The sequence below is a fragment of the Salmo salar genome, chromosome ssa23 (genome assembly GCF_905237065.1).
Source record: "Salmo salar chromosome ssa23, Ssal_v3.1, whole genome shotgun sequence".
NCBI lineage: Eukaryota > Metazoa > Chordata > Actinopteri > Salmoniformes > Salmonidae > Salmo > Salmo salar.
Window position 1 is genome coordinate 34194358 of NC_059464.1, and position 14947 is coordinate 34209304.

The 14947-nt window shown below is 43.7% G+C and overlaps 1 long non-coding RNA gene and 1 other non-coding gene across 2 annotated transcripts; both read left to right on the forward strand.

Annotated features, from left to right (window-relative positions):
• The first annotated feature begins 444 nt into the window (after positions 1-444).
• On the forward strand, positions 445-585 carry LOC123729951 (U4 spliceosomal RNA). The gene has a single exon (XR_006761647.1). It is a non-coding gene; the product is annotated as a U4 spliceosomal RNA (small nuclear RNA).
• Positions 463-7218, forward strand: LOC106584458 (uncharacterized). The gene is made up of 7 exons (XR_001323743.2): positions 463-737; positions 4109-4153; positions 4241-4306; positions 4419-4464; positions 4550-4602; positions 4705-4751; positions 4965-7218. It is a non-coding gene; the product is annotated as an uncharacterized lncRNA (long non-coding RNA).
• The last annotated feature ends 7729 nt before the right edge of the window (positions 7219-14947 follow it).

Genomic DNA, 14947 nt, shown 5'->3' on the forward strand with positions numbered 1-14947 from the left:
GTGTTTGGTCCGGACTGGTTCTGCAGCGAACCACACTAGACAACCCTTTCTGAACAAATCACCGTGCTCTCCTGAGATACGATTGTGGAAATAGAAAATAAACTGTAAAAAACGAGTCACAATTCGGAAAAACCGCTACAAACCCATTTTGTGGGAAAGCCCCTTAGCCTATCCTTGTTTTATCCAGCCTGTAGGCGACTGATCAGTTATCTCCAGTTCTCCACATGTTGACACAATGTATCCCACAATGCACGGCATGTCTTTGAATATTTTAAATTCAAAATGTAAAAACCTTTTTTTTTTAATTGTGTTCACATCATAATATAATTATACACGTCTTCCTAATCTATGTCTATTTGTGTATTGTTAACTTTTTTTTTATTGAAACCGTCATAGGAATCATCACCGAGTTGAAAGTATATCCACCCAATCCATGTTCTCTTTATCTTTGCGCAGTGGCAGTATCGTAGCCTATGAGGTTTATCCGAGGCGCGATTATTGCTAGTTGAAAACTTTACCCAATACCCCGCCGAGACGACTTGAAATATAGTTGGCTTTGGCAATTTTTGGTGGTCTCTCAGGAGACTGATATGTTTGTGAAATATTAACTGTGAATTGTTGATAGTGTTACTAATACTACCTCTAACGAGCGCATGAAACGCAATTCATCATGGAAATCTGAAATGATCCGTGTTGGAAATCACTGGGTTTGTTCGACTATGCAGCCGACAGTGCAGGTGAGTAATGACTAACTGATCTACAGAGAACCTTGCATCAGAAATAACTACTCATGGGCCTCCAGAGCGGCGCAGTTGTCTAAGGCACTGCATGGCAGCGCTAGCTGTGCCACTAGAGATCCTGATTCGAGTCCAGGCTCTGTCGCAGACGGCTGCGACCGGGAGACCCATGGGGCGGCGAACAATCGGCTCAGCATCGTCCGGGTTAGGGGAGGGTTTGGCCAGCAGGGATGTTCTTGTACCATCGCGCTCTAGTGACTCCTGTGGCGGGCCGGGCGCAATGCACGTTGACACGGTCGCCAGGTGTACGGTGTTTCCTCTGACACATTGGTGCGGCTGGCTTCCGGGTTAAGCGGGCATTGTGTCAAGAAGCAGTGAGGCTGGGTTGTGTTTCGGAGGATGCACGGCTCTCGACCTTTGCCTCTCCCGAGTGCGTACGGGAGTTGCACAAGACTGTAACTACCTTTTTGGATACCACGAAAAGGGGTGAAATAAAATAAATAACTACTCATTATTATTTGTAGATCAGTCATTTACCAATTATACATTTCGGTTTTGATCCTCTCGAACATGGCCACTGTAGCAAGTAACAACCCTAATGTGCGCTAAAGATGACGCCGGTAGGTAGGGCTGCAGTCTTAACGGCTCTTAACCAACTATGCTATTTTGTTCGTTTTTTCACGTTGTTCGTAACTGGTTTTGTACATAATGTTGCTGCTACCATCTCTTATGACCGAAAAGAGCTTCTGGACATCAGAACTGGGATTACTCACCTCAAATTGGACAAGGAGTTCTTCTTCAATGAGTCAGATGCGAGGGATATGGTATGGACACCCGACCAGGCCCAGACCCCGTGATTCACTGGAAAAGGAAACGTAGATTTTGAGGAAAGAGATGAGGATGTTTTGTGAGGATCAGGCGTCGAGTGGCAAATCTGCACTAGCCTTCCATTCCGCTAGCTAACGTTCAATTGCTGGAAAATAAATGGGACGAACTGAAAGCACGTATATCCTACCAACGAGATGTAAAAAAGCGGTAATATCTTGTTTCACAGAGTCGTGGCTGAACGACGACATTAAGAACATACAGCTGGCTGGTTATACACTCTATCAGCAGGACAGAACAGCAGCCTCTTGGAAGACACCGGGCGGGGGCCTATATTTGTAAACAATAGCTGGTGCACGATATCTAAGGAAGTCTCAGGGTTTTTCTCACCTGAGGTAGAGTATCTCATGCTAAGCTGTAGACCACACTATCTACCTAGAGAGTTTTCATCTGTATTTTTCGTAGCTGTCTACATACCACCACAAACCGAGGCTGACACTAAACCGCGCTCAATGAGCTGTATTCCGCCATAAGCAAACAGGAAAATGCTCATCCAGAGGCGGCGCTTCTAGTGGCCGGGGACTTTAATGCAGGGAAACTTAAATCAGTTTTACCTAATTTCTATCAACATGTTAAATGTGCAACCAGAGGGGGGAAAAAATCTAGACCACCTTTACTCCACACAGAGACGTGTACAAAGCTCTTCCTCACCCTCCATTTGGCATATCTGACCATAACTCTATCCTCCTGATTCCTGCTTACAAGCAAAAATTAAAGCAGGAAGCACCAGTAACTCGGTCCATAAAAAAGTGGTAAGATGAAGCAGATGCTAAACTGCATGACTGTTTTGCTGTCACAGACTGGAATATGTTCCGTGATTCTTCCGATGGCATTGAGGAGTACACCACATCAGTCACTGGCTTTATCAATACGTGCATCGAGGACGTCGTCCCCACAGTGACCGTACGTACGTACATACCCCAACCAGAAGCTATGGATTACAGGTAACATTCACACTGACCTAAAGAGTAGAGCTACCGCTTTCAAGGAGCAGGACTCTAACCCAGAAGTTTATAAGAAATCCCGCTATACCCCCGATGAACCATCAAACAGGCAAAGCGTACTACACCGGCTCCGGTGCTCGTGGGATGTGGCGAGAAGCCCCTGACTGCAGTGTGCAGTTCGGGTCCGGGCTCAATGTGGATGGAGTCAAACGCGTTTAACCCGAACCCTTCCCGTCTTGTGTCCTTCAAGCACACCCAAGTTGAGGTTCACGTCAAAGGTATCAACGTCAACGAAAGCGAATCTTAATCAAACCTAACCTACATGGATAAAAATATCAACCATGGAAGTGAGACTGTCATTATGCATAATGTACTTTGTAATGTTCATGTTATACCAGTGCAGTGGTATATTTTTATATAACCAACTACCACACCGATGTTAGCATAGCATTAATTAGCAACCATTTGCACTTGCGCTAGCTAATTAGCAATAGCACCCTTTTGAACGCGAACTAGCTAATTGCTTACAATGAGGGAATCTTATTTGGACAAATTTGCCTACTTGAGCAGTAAGCCTAGGTTTACATGTACAGTTATTTAATCAATTTGATCGTTGATTTTCTATATTTCTTCAATGTATGCCTTGTTGTGCTTGGTTGGCTCTAAATGTGTATCGTTGATGCCGACGGCCATTCCCTTACTTACACATAGCGAGTCTACACAGCCTACACATAGTAAATACAATAATGAAATCACCTGGGCCCAACATACATGGCAAGTCAAGAAAAGTCATTGTAACTTGTCCATACTGCAAACTTAAGTTAAATAAGAAAAACTTGAAAACACATTTAAGAAGAAAGCATACACATGGCTTTGAAACGGTGTCCAAGGAAAGATTTTTGGCATGTGAGTGCATTGATGTGAGAAATGGTGTGTTTGCAGTCGAAAATACATTTTCTGGTCAGCAACACTGTGTTCACAGAAACATTGTTCAGATCTTGTCCCCTGGACCTTGGAGGACTTTTGGTGTGGATGATGTTCAGGTTGGATATTCCATTAAGTTATTCCACTGAACTGTACCATTTGATTGTCATTCCTGTATTGAAAATTGCACCTTGTTTACATCACAGGGCCTACCAAAGCAAGGTTTTTCAAACAATTGTGGGGTGTTTGTTTTGATGGTAATATGCTGGCTATTCAGTATATTATATTAGTCCTATTTTCAGTTATAACATATGAAAAGTTATTGTTATTTCTGTGCTTGCAGCATGCAAAGCAGACTATTGTTATTGCTCATACTTTTTCTTGTTTATTATTCTTGACACTTTTTGGAACCTGTTTCCTACAGTTTTTACACTACACACACAATTCATACATCAAACTCCTGCAGAGCTGGACGCTGATGTGACTTCTTGGGGGGGGGGGGGTCTTCTACATCCTGAAATATATTCCTGGGGGGGAGTTGTATTATTATTATTTGCTATTATCATTATTGTTGTTATAACTATCAAACTTAACAACCTACTCTTTCTTAACTTACAGTACGCCCTGTACATTGCAATGGAAGCATAGTGTGATTTCACTGAGGTATGTATAAATTATAAAATTCTCATCACTAGTGGATATTTTGTTTTTTGGGATACCCATCCGATTGTGTGATTTTCTTTTTCAAAGGAAAACATGCAGCAAATTAGGCGATGGTGGTGCCTAGTTCTCCTGCAGAACTTTCCCATGCCCTAAGTAATTGAACATTATAAAAACATTTAATTTGCATCCTTAAAATCACTTGTTTCACTGTAGCCAGACTGATCTGAATATATTTTTATACTGAATGTGTCATTCATTCACTAAGGACTGAAGAAGAGAGGTTGAAAGATCGAAAACAAAACCCACTACAGGTAGGAGGTGTCATATGATGAGTGGTATAGTCTTAAACCAATGTTTAAAGACTTAAACCTCCCTCCCCTCTCCAATATATTTCAGGATGATGTAGAGGTCACAGTATGTCACATCAGCATCCAGCTCTGCAGGATCAGGTACTGTATAGGCTGATTAGCTAAAGTAAGGTGCATTCTTGTACACACATCACTTGAGGTTCCCTAACATTAATTCATGACCACAATCTGTTTTCTTTCTAGATGATACTGAAAACAAAATGCACGGCGAACTGGGAGCTGTGAACTGGGTATGTAGTCTACTGTGTGTAATGCTGAAGGCTTGATGCATGGTAATATATCATATTTGTGATGACTTTTCGAGTAGTTATAGATATCACTGAAAACCCCTTTAGTAATAGTGGCTTTTGTTTGCATGGTGGTATTGTGAAAGTGTGGTGTAATTTGACTTGATCACCCAATGAGGCACTACTCTTAATATTTATTCTTCCTTTTTCTTCAAGGAAGCAGATGTTCTTCTAAGGGACACCCTAGAGGCAGCAAGGTGGTGGAACTCCAAACATTTAAAGGCACCGTTTCCCTCCCTAGTGTAACTGGGATGGACGGGGAAGTGGACGGGGAAGACCGCATTACAACCCTTAAAGAACTACGGTTGTATGATGGACGGGGAAGACCGCATTACAACCCTTAAAGAACTACGGTTGTATGATGGACAGGGAAGACCAAATTACAACCCTTAAAGAACTACGGTTGTATGATGGAGGGGGAAGACCACATTACAACCCTTAAAGAACTACGGTTGTATGATGGACAGGGAAGACCGCATTACAACCCTTAAAGAACTACGGTTGTATGATGGAGGGGGAAGACCACATTACAACCCTTAAAGAACTAGGGTTGTATGATGGACAGGGAAGACCACATTACAACCCTTAAAGAACTACGGTTGTATGATGGACAGGGAAGACCACATTACAACCCTTAAAGAACTACGGTTGTATGATGGAGGGGGAAGACCACATTACAACCCTTAAAGAACTATGGTTGTATGATGGAGGGGGAAGACCACATTACAACCCTTAAAGAACTACGGTTGTATGATGGACAGGGAAGACCACATTACAACCCTTAAAGAACTAAGGTTGTATGATGGACAGGGAAGACGCATTACAACCCTTAAAGAACTAGGGTTGTATGATGGAGGGGGAAGACCACATTACAACCCTTAAAGAACTACGGTTGTATGATGGAGGGGGAAGACCGCATTACAACCCTTAAAGAACTACGGTTGTATGATGGACAGGGAAGACCACATTACAACCCTTAAAGAACTACGGTTGTATGATGGACAGGGAAGACTGCATTACAACCCTTAAAGAACTACAGTTGTATGATGGACGGGGAAGACCGCATTACAACCCTTAAAGAACTACAGTTGTATGATGGACAGGGAAGACCACATTACAACCCTTAAAGAACTACGGTTGTATGATGGAGGGGGAAGACAACATTACAACCCTTAAAGAACTAGGGTTGTATGATGGACAGGGAAGACCACATTACAACCCTTAAAAAACTACGGTTGTATGATGGAGGGGGAAGACCGCATTACAACCCTTAAAGAACTATGGTTGTATGATGACAGGGAAGACCACATTACAACCCTTAAAGAACTACAGTTGTATGATGGACGGGGAAGATCGCATTACAACCCTTAAAGAACTACGGTTGTATGATGGACGGGGAAGACCGCATTACAACCCTTAAAGAACTACGGTTGTATGATGGAGGGGGAAGACCGCATTACAACCCTTAAAGAACTAGGGTTGTATGATGGACAGGGAAGACCACATTACAACCCTTAAAGAACTACGGTTGTATGATGGACAGGGAAGACCGCATTACACCCCTTAAAGAACTACAGTTGTATGATGGACGGGGAAGACCGCATTACAACCCTTAAAGAACTACGGTTGTATGATGGAGGGGGAAGACCACATTACAACCCTTAAAGAACTAAGGTTGTATGATGGAGGGGGAAGACCACATTACAACCCTTAAAGAACTATGATTGTATGATGGACAGGGAAGACGCATTACAACCCTTAAAGAACTACGGTTGTATGATGGACAGGGAAGACCACATTACAACCCTTAAAGAACTACGGTGGTATGATGGAGGGGGAAGACCACATTACAACCCTTAAAGAACTACGGTTGTATGATGGAGGGGGAAGACCACATTACAACCCTTAAAGAACTACGGTTGTATGATGGACAGGGAAGACGCAATACAACCCTTAAAGAACTACGGTTGTATGATGGACAGGGAAGACCACATTACAGCCCTTAAAGAACTTCGGTTGTATGATGGACAGGGAAGACCACATTACAGCCCTTAAAGAACTACGGTTGTATGATGGACAGGGAAGACCACATTACAACCCTTAAAGAACTACGGTTGTATGATGGACAGGGAAGACCACATTACAACCCTTAAAGAACTACGGTTGTATGATGGCCTGGATGAAGAGGAAAATATTCTCCTCAAGGAACCATTCATGTTCCAGTTACAGAGAGATTATGAGATGTTCTATGTGGAGGCAGTTGACAACAAGACAATGACTGTCTGCCTCTTCTGAGGAGCAGGAGTGAAACCCTTTTTGAGGAGTGGTCAAACCTTGTTTTTGTCTGCTGTGTTAATTGTTTGAATTGTTAATTGTGTTATGTTGTTTAGTAAAGATGACGTAGAAGTCACCCGAGTCTCTGATCTCTTTACTGGAGCTGGTATAACTTAATGTACAAAGCACATTCAGCTTGTCAGTATCTCTATATAGTATAGTCTGTCTCCTTTCTCATGAGGAAAGTAAAATAGCATTATATATCAGGATACGTAGTAACTGTATATATATGCTCAATGAAATAATATAATTACATTTATCAACACAATTTTAACACTACATGACATACATAAAAAGTCTGTTGTTCACTGCAACAATATCAGTAGCTTGTCTCAAATATAGCATGAAGCATAAAGTGTTACAACACGTGCTGGTAACACTTTATACAATGTTTCTTACGATCTTCAAAAATGAAATACGTTTGTATTCAACGTGTGCCTTGCACAAACGTGTGTGTTTGTATTCTGTGTGTGACTGTCAAACCTCAGATGGACAACAAAAAAACAGTGGGAGGGGTCAAACATGGGGGGAGTCGAACATTTGACTCCGCCCACACTGAGCCCGGCCCCGAACTGCACACTGCAAAAAAATTGTGGGCGGGGTCAAACGTTTGACTCCTCCCACATTGAGCACCGCCCCGAATTGCACACTGCAGTCAGGGGTACTTAGATGTGGCAGGGCTTGCAAACTATTACAGACTACAAAGGGAAGCACAGCCGAGGGCTGCCCAGTGACACAAGCCTACAAGACAACCTAAATCATTTCTATGCTTGCTTAAAGGCAAGTAACACTGAAACACGCATAAGAGCATCAGCTCTTCCGGACGACTGTGTGATCACGCTCACCACAGCCAATGTGAGTAAGACCTTTAAACAGGTCAACACTCACAAGGCCGCTGGGCCAGACGGATTACCAGGACGTGTACTCCGAGCATGCGCTGACCAACTGGCAAGTGTCTTCACTGACATTTTCAACCTCTCCCTGTCCGAGTCTGTAATACCGACATGTTTCAAGTAGACCACCATAGTCCCTGTGCCCAAGAACACTAAGGTAACCTGCCTAAATGATTACTGACCCGTAGCACTCACATATGTAGCCATGAAATTCTTTGAAAGACTGGTCATGGCTCACATCAACACCATTATCCTCTCTGGCGTAGGCGTGCCGCTAGCGACCCACCTTGACAACATCCGGTGAAATTGCAGAGCGCCAAATTCAAATTACAGAAATAGTAATAATAAACATTCATGAAAAAACAAGTGTTTTACATCAGTTAAAATATTAACTTCTTGTTAATCCAGCCGCTTTGTCAGATTTCAAAAAGGCTTTACGGCGAAAGCATAACATGCGATTATCTGAGGACAGCGCCAAGCACACAAAACCATACAAACATTTTACAACCAAGCAGATGAGTCACGAAAGTCAGAAATAGCAATAAAATGTATCACTTACCTTTGAAGATCTTCATCTGGTTGCAATCAGAAGGATCCCAGTTACACAATAAATGGTCATTTTGTTCGATAAAGTCCCTCTTTATATCCCAAAAACTCTGTTTTGTTCAGTAATCCACTGGCTCAAAGGCGGTCAAAACATGCAGAAGAATACATCCTAATAGTACCGGTAAAGTTCGTTGAAACATGTCAAACGATGTTTATAACTAATCCTCAGGGTGTCAATTATCTAAATAATCGATAATATTTCAACCGGACAATAGCGTATTCAATAGAAAGGAAAAAGAACGAAGGGCGTGCACACAGTCACGCGCGCACACAGTCATGTGCGCAAACCAGTACTGCATGCTTCCCCAGTCCCCTAACCAAAAGGTATTTTTCTTCGTCGTTTTTCAGAAAACAAGCCTGAAACCATGTCTAAAGACTGTTGACATCTAGTGGAAGCCATAGGAACTGCAATCTGGGCCCTAACCAATTACATAGTCAATAGGCATTCAATGGAAAACCACTCACATCAAAAAAATCCCACTTCGTGGATGGATTTTCTGCGGGTTTCCACCGGCCATATCAGTTCTGTTATACTCACAAACATTATTTTAACAGTTTTAGAAACTTCAGAGTGTTTTCTATCCAATTGTACCAAGTATATGCATAACCTAGTTTCTGGGCTCGAGTAACAGGCAGTTTACTTTGGGGACGTCATTCATCCGAATTTCCGTATTCTGCCCCGTCACTAAAAAGTTATCCCAGAAACCCTAGATCCACTCCAATTTGCATACCGCACCAACAGATCCACAGATGATGCAATCTCTATTGCACTCCACAGTGCCCTTTCACACCTGGACTGAAGGAACACCTATGTGAGAATGCTGTTCATTGACTACAGCTCAGCGTTCAACACCATAGTGCCCTCAAAGCTCATCACTAAGCTAAGGGAGTAAACACCTCCCTCTGCAACTGGATCCTGGACTTCCTGACGGGCCACCCCCAGGTGGTAAGGGTAGGTAATAACACATCCGCCACCCTGATCCTCAACACAGGGGCCCCTCAGCGGTGCGTGCTCAGTCCCCTCCTGTACTCCCTGTTCACTCATGACTGCACAGCCAGGCACGACTCCAACACCGTCATTACATTTGCTGATGACACAACAGTGGTAGGCCTGATCACCGACAACAACGAGACAGCCTATAGGGAGGAGGTCAGAGACCTGACCGTGTGGTGCAAGGACAACAACCTCTCCCTCAACATGATCAAAACAAAGGAGATGATTGTGGACTACAGGAAAAGGAGGGCCGAGCACGCCCTCATTCTCATCAATGGGGCTGTAATGGAGCATGTTGAGAGCTTCAAGTTCCTTGGTGTTCACACCACCAACAAACTAACATGGTGCAAGCACACCAAGACAGTCGTGAAGAGAGCACGACAAAACCTATTCCCCCTCAGGAGACTGAAAAGATTTGTCATGGGTCCTCAAATCCTCAAAAGGTTCTACAGCTGCACCATCGAAAGCATCCTGACGGGTTGCATCCCTGCCTGGTATGGCAACTGCTCGGCCTCCGACTTCAGGCCCTACAGGGGGTAGTGCGTACGGCCCAGTACATCACCGGGACCAATCTTCCTGCCATCCAGGACCTCTAAAACAGGCAGTGTCATTATAAGGTACGACACCATCACCTTGCATACACACCATGAATGGTAAAAAGCCGGGATGACTTTAAATTCCATTGAACTTTTGAAGCATCAGATACATTTTGATACAATGTACCAATATAACATCCAAAGCAGATTTTATAATTCTATGGTAAAGTGACTGGCTCACGCAGTCTGTAAAGAAAGTATGAGGTCCAATAGTTCCTGTTCAAGCATTAGTTTTAGAAGTAGATCAGTCTACAAGTAGGGCCTCATCAATGTAATGGCGTTAGCAGGTCCACCCCTTAGCTGAACTAGGGGCAACTCCTCCCCCATACTTTCCCCATGTGCCTCCCCCCACATCAAATCAAATTTTATTTGTCACATGCGCCAAATGCAACATGTGTAGACCTTACAGTGAAATGCTTACATACAAGCCCTTAACCAACAATGCAGTTTTAAGAAAATCCCTAAAAAAGTAAGAGATAAGAATAACAAATCATTAAAGAGCAGCAGTAAATAACAGTAGCGGGGATATATAAAGGGGGTACCGGTACAGAGTCAATGTGTAAATGTGCAGGGGGCACCGGTGTCGAGTTAATTATGTACATGTAGGTAGAATTATTAAAGTGGCTATGCATAGATAATAACAAAGTGTAGCAAATGGCTACCCAGACTAATGCAAATAGTCTGGGTAGCCATTTGACTAGATGTTCAGGAGTCTTATGGCTTGGGGGTAGAAGCAGTTTAGAAGCCTTTTGGACCTAGACTTGGCGCTCTGTTACCGCTTGCCGTGCGGTATCAGAGAGAACAGTCTATGACTGGGGTGGCTGGAGTCTTTGACAATTTTCAGGGCCTTCCTCTGACCAGTATATGCCACTGTCCACCAAAATGCTTTGGTCATGTAGTGACGTTCGGCAACCAGGTGAAGGCAGCATTGTATTGTATGAGAATGTATTGAAACACCAGAAGAATAATAGATCATCAACGAGGGGAAAATATAAACGACTTGGAAGGCTTGTTCTATGAAGCACAAGCTTACCAAAACAGCTCAAACATAGAACATATAAGAATGAACTATAGCCATTGGATTCTACCTTGCTGATATACCGCGTGTTATAGTGAAATTATGTACGCTCTAGAGTGCCCCTCAAACCAATCAGAAACGAGTATTCATCAATGCCATGGTATAAATAAGGGATAATCAACGAGGGGGCTACACGTTCTATGCAAAATAAAGAACGATGAGACAGATGTGTTCCACTACCTTCTAGCGGAGTGGAACTAACCGTCCATGTCTTGCTATTATGAAAATCGAATTCAACGATGCCAATAATATTTTCAATCGACTTTTGCTTTCCAAAGCAGCTCAAACATAGAACATGTAAGAATGAACTATAGTCATTGAATTCTACCATGCCGTGTGTTATAGGAAATTATAAACTGGGTGGTTCGAGCCCTGAATGATGATTGGCTGACAGCCGTGGTATATCAAACCGTATACCATGGGTATGACAAAACATTTATTTTCACTCTCCTAATTATGTTGGTAACCAGTTTATAATAGCAATAAGGCACCTCGGGGGTTTGTGGTATATGGCTAATAGACCACGGCTAAGGGTTATGTCATATAACACACATTTTTACATTTTAGTCATTTAGCAGACGCTCTTATCCATTTCATGCATTTAAAAAAAAAAAAAATTGTACTGGCCCCCCGTGGGAATCAAACCCACAACCCTGGCGTTGCACACATCATGCTGGCATTGCAAACACCATGCTCTACCAACTGAGCCACAGGGAAGCCCACACCACCTCGGGCCTTGTTGCTTAAATAATGCCCTTCAGACCAACCAGAAATGAGTATTTAACATTGCCATTGTGTTAAAATAATATAATAGTAATATGTACCATGTAGCAAGACACTTTCATCAAAAAGCGACATAGAGTAGTTTCGTGCGTGCATGCATTCTATTCGTGCAAATATTACACCTTTATTCAGAATAGTTGAGCATTGTTATTGATTGCTTCTTCTTTATAGAATTTACGAATGATATGTTTGGGAATGGTGACATTAGTAAAAGTGTGCTTAGTGCCTCTCGGTGCCAATCAGTAGGGTGGTCTGAGAGAGGAGCCCTGATTGTAGTGGGCTGTGATGATTAGGAATGGCTTCCTTCAAGGGTGGGCTTCTTCACTATGACGATGGGAAGCAATCAGGCACCCAATTAAATGAGTGCGCACATTTACGATACAAGTGCGACCCCTTTAAACACCTCGTTACATTTGTAGGGTATTTTGCTGCAGAACATACTGATAATGCAGTATAATGAAATCAAATTTTATTAGTCACATGCTCCAAATATAACAGGTGTAGACCTTACAGTGAAATGCTTACTTACGAGCCCCTAACCGACAGTGCAGTTTAAAAAAATATGGATAAGAATAAGAGATAAAAGTAACAAGTAATTAAAGAGGAGCAGTAAAAAATAACAATATATACAGGGGGTGCCGGTAGAGAGTCAATGTGTGGGGGCACTGGTTAGTTGAGATAGTATGTTCATGTAGGTAGAGTTAATTAAAGTGACTATGCATAGATGACAACAGAGAGTGGCAGTGGTGTGGAGAGGGGAGGGGGGGCAATATGAATAGTCTGGGTAGCCATTTGACTAGATGTTCAGGAGTCTTATGGCTTGGGGGTAGAAGCTGTTTAGAAGCCTCTTGGACCTAGACTTGGCGCTACGGTACCGCTTGCCGTGTGGTAGCAGAGAGAACAGTCTATGACTGGGGTGGCTGGAGTCCTTGACAATTTTCAGGGCCTTCCTCTGACACTGCCTGGTATAGAGGTCCTGGATGGCAGGAAGCTTGTCCACAGTACTGGGCTGTTCGCATTACCCTCTGTAATGCCTTGCGGTCGGAGGCAGAGCAGTTGCCATACCAGGCAGCGATGCAACCAGTCAGGATGCTCTCGATGGTGCAGCTGTAGAACCTTTTGAGGATCTGAGGACCAATGCCAAATATTTTCAGTCTCCTGAGGGGGAATAGGTTTTGTCGTGCCCTCTTCGCGACTGTCATGGTGTGCTTGGACCATGTTAGTTTGTTGGTGGTGTGGACACCAAGGAACTTGAAGCTCTCAACCTGCTCCACTGCAGCCCCGTTGATGAGAATGGGGGTGTGCTCGGTCCTCTTTTTCCTGTAGTCCACAATCATCTCCTTTATCTTGATCACGTTGAGGGAGAGGTTGTTGTCCTGGCACCACATGGCCAGGTCTCTGACCTCCTCCCTATTGGCTGTCTCGTCGTTGTCGGTGATCAGGCCTACCACTGTTGTGTCATCAGCAAATGTAATGATGGTGTTGGAGTCGTGCCTGGCCGTGCAGTCATGACTGAACAGGGAGTACAGGAGGGGACTGAGCACGCACCGCTGAGAGGCCCCTGTGTTGAGGATCAGCGTGGTGGATGTGTTATTACCTACCCTTACCACCTGGGGGCGGCCCGTCAGGAAGTCCAGGATCCAGTTGCAGAGGGAGGTGTTTAGTCCCAGGGTCCCTAGCCTATTGATAAGCTTTGAGGGCACTATGGTGTTGAACGCTGAGCTGTAGTCAGTGAATAGCATTCTCACATAGGTGTTCCTTCTGTCCAGGTGTGAAAGGGCAGTGTGGAGTGCAATAGAGATTGCATCATCTGTGCATCTGTTGGGGCGGTATGCAAATTGGAGTGGGTCTAGGGTTTCTGGGGTAATGGTTTGATGTGAGCCATGACCAGCCTTTCAAAGCACTTCATGGTTACAGATGTGAGTGCTTCGGTTCGGTAGTCATTTAGGCAGGTGACCTTAGTGTTCTTGGGCACAGGCACTATGGTGGTCTGCTTAAAACATGTTGGTATTACAGACTCGGACAGGGAGAGGTTGAAAATGTCAGTGAAGACACTTGCTAGTTGGTCAGCGCATGCTCGGAGTACACGTCCTAGTAATCCGTCTTGCCCTGCGGCCTTGTGAATGTATAGCCTGGCAGATGTGTGATTGCCAACTTCAGTGGGGTTTGAGATATACACAGGGAATAATAGATTGACCTTCAGTCAGTGTCAGGCCACTCCTAATGGTTTGAGAAGTCAGGACATGGAACGCTACCCCTTCGGAAAGTATTCAGACCCCTTGTCTTTTTTCAAAACAATGTACGTTACAGCCTTATTCTAAAATGGATTAAATAAAAAATATCCTCAGCAATCTACACCCAATACCCCATAATGAAAAAGCAGAAAGTGTTTTTTATAAAAACAGAATTACCTTATTTACACAAATACTCAGACCCTTTGCTATGAGACTCGAAATTGAGCTCAGATGCATGGGGATGTTTTTCAGCTGCAGGAACTGGAAGACTAGTTAGGATTGAGGTAAAGATGAATGGCGCAAAGTACAGAGAGATCCTTAATGCGAAGGTTCACAATCCAACAGGACAACGACCCTAAGCACACAGCCAAGACAACGCAGGAGTGGCTGCGGGACAAGTCTCTGAATGTCCTTGAATGGCCCGATCAAACATATCTGGAGAGACCAGAAAATACAAGCTGTTCAGCAACGCTCCCCATCCAACCTGACAGAGCTTGAGAGGATTTTCAGAGAAGAATGGGAGAAACTCCCCAAATACAGGTGTGCCAAGCTTGTAGTGTCATACCCAAGAAGACTCGAGGCTGTAATCGCTGCCAAAGGTGCTTCAACAGACTACTGAAT